We start from the raw sequence: 5,000 nt of genomic DNA on the forward strand, positions 1-5,000 counted from the left end.
TCGGGAAACTGAGGAAAAAGTTCTAATCTCTGTTTACAAAAGAATGCGAATTTTCCAAGGAGGTCCATAACTTACCCGAGAAAGGCTTGGTGCTCTTTGACCTACTGTAAATTGACGCTTTGGGGTCTTACGTGAAAAGGATTGTTTATATAGAGAGAAAAATATTGACTTTTTGACACGTTTGTTGGTTTTATAAAGATTGAAAATTTACTAGATATTCTGTCAGTGAAATATTCTGTCCCAGTAAAACGAAAAAAAAAGTGTGGCGGACTTTCAGGTTTACGGCAACGATATCTAATGTGTTTTGGACTGTCATATAAACTTTAATGTTCAACGCCGATCATTAAATCATTGCTGATTTGATGAGATGTGGGATCCATAAGAGAAGTATTTAACACAATGAAAATAAATTGAAATTCTTTGGGATTTAATTTCTGACAATGCAGGGAGAGGCACAGGAGGAGGGCGGCCGGAGTTAGATCCAAAGTACGAGTGAAAGAATACAGGGGGAAATGTATACGGTTTTTATCGGATCAGTTTGGAAGGATTTTATTTCTTTAGCTGATTTTCCTAAGAGCGAACGGCAAAGCCCTGCTATGAATCAGCTGTAATGACCTCAGTTTTAAGCGTGGCTGTTACTAATGTGAAGATAAAATTTGAGGACCGTTGATAAGAAATTTACGCTCTGAGAGTGGTAAAAATAACAAAAACAACAGTGCCATACAAAAACAGAATTGTTCCGCTAAATTGCAGGAGGCAAAAAGACGCTTCATGTGTCGACTTTTCCCAGAATACTTTAATTTCGTCAGAAGCAATCTAAGGAGAGATCACACTATAATCTGTTTTTCCATCTGTCCATCCGCCTGTGGTGTTTGCGCATGGTAACACTGCGTCCCGGGCTTTAAATAATATCCTATTTCGAATATTTACGGTGTAATTCGCATACAGCAAATTATTAAAACACTATTCAGTTGTAAATGTACACCCAGATATCCTTTTTTTTACCTAAAACTTACACATTGTTTAACTATTTAAAGCCCGGGATGCAGTGTTACCATGCGAAAACACCACAGGCGGATGGACAGATGGAAAAAAACAGAGTATACTTGGTTGGTTTGGGTAGATTAAGTTGACGCATGAAAGCACGGCCACTTAGTAAGTTTGGTAAAGTTTAAAGAGATCACGGTAATAAGAGGCTTACTTTGGGCTTCAAGACTTTGCCCCCCAACAGTGTTACCTCTTTCCATATGCTGCTTTCGCAATTCTTCTCAGTAGGCGTCCATTTTTGCTGTCTTTTACGGAACTGCTTTAAATTTTTTTTCCTGGGTAGGAATTAGGATTACTGTATATAACAACGTTTATGTGCCTCCCAATAATTTCCTTTTTGAAAAGTAATATACAAACTTGAAAATACAACTGGCTTTTACACACCACCAAGCAGTTAAAACACTTTGCTCAGCAGGAATTATTTGAAATGGCCATATATATACAGGGTGTTTCGAAATTACAGGCCCCCCCCTTCTACAGCATATATTAAAATTGATATGGACAAAACAAAAGTAATTCAGAACAGGTATTTATTTAAGTTTCTCTCTGAGTATTTAATATTTTGTGTGGCCTCCATCTGCCTGTACCACAGTCTGCATTCTTGAGGGGTATGATTTCAGCAAATCGCAAAACAGTTGAGACTCAAACTCCATTTCCCTGAGCACTTCGGGCACCTCTCTTCGCAGGTCGTCGAGGCTTGGTATACCATCATAGTTCACTGTGCGCACTTCAACATGATCCTTTAAGATACAACCAATGTTTTCATATACATTAAGGTCAGGGGAGCTACCTGGAAATTCACTTGACAAGAAGAAATTGATATCACTGTTTCGAAGCAGCTCCTGTGTCTGAAAAGCCTTGAAACATGGTGCCTTATCATGCAAAAATGTGACTTTTTCAACAGATAAAACATTTTCAGGATCTTTGAGGAAAGGAAATGCTCAACCAGTAAGCACAGTTTCTCTGAAGTATTCGCCATTCCATGACTGTCCTTTTTCTTTGATGATCTGCATTAATCATTTGGCTGTGAAACAGAAAAATTCCCAAACATTCAGGAAATTTCACAACTTGGTGATAATGCATGTCATTGCTGATATCATCCAACTTTGTTGCCCAAATGATGTCATTTTTATGATTTGGCTTCCTGACTGCATAAATGAAGAATTCATCTGATGCGGCAACATCCCAATCTTTAAGAAATAAACCACAAAATCATATCATGGTCTTCTCTTTGTTGCTGAGTGATGTTGGGATTGCTGATAACATGAAATGGCTTGATACCAGATTTTTTTAACGCATGATATACAGCACTATAACTTCTCTTCTTTCCCCTTTTTGTTTCTAGTTCAAGCGCCAATTTACGTAAAGACTTTCTTGGTCTACCCACTGCCTCAGCTATGATGTCTTTTGACTCCTGAGAAAGGACTTTAGGCCTTCCAAGATTCTCATTCTTTTCGCGATGACAGTCATATGGATTTTTGTTCCAGTTTCTTTTAACAAAGGATTCATCTCTTTTAATGTATTTAGCTATCCAGGAATGTGAAATGAAGGATGCACCAGCATCCCTGGCCTCTCTGAAGGTTATAGCCTGGATTCAGTCAATCCATCTGATTTCCTCCAATAGCCATGGATGTAACTAACTACGTCACTCAGTCTGAAAATACAAGAAATTTAAAATGAAGAATAGCTAAATAGAAACTTAAGATAATGTACTTGGAGATAGGCTATAGCAGAAAACTTCATAACTTTCCATTTGTTCTGTGGAGGGGGGCCTCTTATTTCGAAACACCCGGTATATATATATATATATATATATATATATATATATAATATATATATATATATATATATATATATATATATAAACTATATATATATATATATATATATATATATATATATATATATATATATATATATATATATACCAATAAATAATAGAAAATAGAAAAAATACATTCGAAATACCAGATGTAAACTACACTGCTTACTCTCGGTTCTATATCCTATACTTAATTTTTCATTGATTTCTTTACCCACTATTAGTCTTTACAAACTTAACAAGAGCATAAGTGAATTAGTTCGTCCCAGTTCTCCTGTTTCTCTTCCCTCTCTCTCTCTCTTCTTGCACACACACTTACTCACATACACACACACACACACACTAACACAAACACATATTATATATATATATATATATATATATATTATATATATATATATATATATATATATATATATATATATATATATATATATATATATATATATATATATATATATATATATAATAATATGTGTTTGTGTTAGTGTGTGTGTGTGTGTGTATGTGAGTAAGTCTGTGTGCAAGAGAGAGAGAGAGGAAGAGAAAGAGGAGAACTGGACGAACTAATTCACTTATGCGTCTTGTAAGTTGTAAGACTAATAGTTGGGTATATAGATATATATATATATATATATATATATATATAGATATATATATATATATATATATATATATATATAATATGTGTTTGTAGTTAGTGTGTGGTGTATGTGAGTGAGTGTGTGGTGCAAGAGAGAGAGAGAGAAGGAAGAGAAAGGAGGAACTGGGACGAACTAATTCACTTATGCGTCTTGTTAAGTTGTAAAGACTAATAGTAGGGTAAAAGAAATCAATGAAAAATTAAATATAGGATATAGAACCGAGAGTAAGCAGTGTAGTTTACATCTTGGTATTTCGAATGTATTTTTTCTATTTTCTATTATTTGGATGAAAGTAAATAAAAAATGAATAAGGATACTGAAAGAACGAACGTGTTCTTCATTGGCAGCAAGCCTCGAAGATGATCATATCGAATGTTGCATAAATATGAAGAAACTGACGCTTCCTTTGAGCAGCGTTGCTCAGAGACGCGCAACATCGACCAAAGATAGTCAAGAATGATGCGGGTAACATTTACATATTCGCCAGAAACTGTCGGTTAGACTTTTTGGTCAATCAGTGTTCCTGTGGCTGTTAGGATAAACTATTCATGTCGAAAAAATACAAATCATTCTACGGTTGCAGAGAGCCAACATGCACGTCCGTTGTTACATACATATGAACATACATACATATATATATCTATAATATATATATATATATATATATATATATGTTATATATATATATATATATATATAGATATATATATATATATATATTATATATATATATATATATATATATATATATATACTTAAATTTTAAGTCGGTGGCATTTTCTGCAGTTTCTATCTTCTATTCTAGATTCTCGAACGGTCTTCATTACAGGTTATTGTTATTGTTGTTATTTTATTAAGCTGGCTTTATGCCAGCACGGCCTTTTGCTCATAGAGCAGCCCGTAAGTAATTTTTTGAAGTGCGGATGAAATTTTTAAGGATATGAAGGTGAATACTTTATTTGTGATTTGCGGGCGTGTCAGTGAAATGGTATGACATGAAATGTTAAAGGCGAGGTTACAAAACCCTTTGGGCTAAGGTATCAGTAAGAGCAGTAGTAGTAGGAGATGGCCAGTAAGGCAAAATGAAGTATTTATCGTCGGAGGAAAATCGGTATCTACCGAGATTTAATACCGTATTTAACTTACTTTGAAACCCAGAAAAGGAAGCATCGATCTTAGAACCAGCAGGGATCGATGGAGGAAAAAGAATAATTTTTGAGTTTTTAGGAAAAACAGCACAATAGAACTGACAGCTTAATCGGTAGTTAGAGTGATAGCTGAAAAATTCGGTTCGGTTGTTAGAAGTGAGGCGGCCGGATGAGGGGCAAGGAAATGATTATCAACTAGTGACGTACTTGAGAACTCCTCGGTGATGATAGTGGTTGGAAGTTTGTGTGACCACATTGTTTATAAATGTCTCCATGTTGTAACTCCAGCAGTCGGTACATGTGTGGGTAAACCAAACTTCCATAAATATTTTCATGATG

Source organism: Macrobrachium nipponense, chromosome 8 (genome assembly GCF_015104395.2).
Source record: "Macrobrachium nipponense isolate FS-2020 chromosome 8, ASM1510439v2, whole genome shotgun sequence".
Classification (NCBI taxonomy): Eukaryota; Metazoa; Arthropoda; class Malacostraca; order Decapoda; family Palaemonidae; genus Macrobrachium; species Macrobrachium nipponense.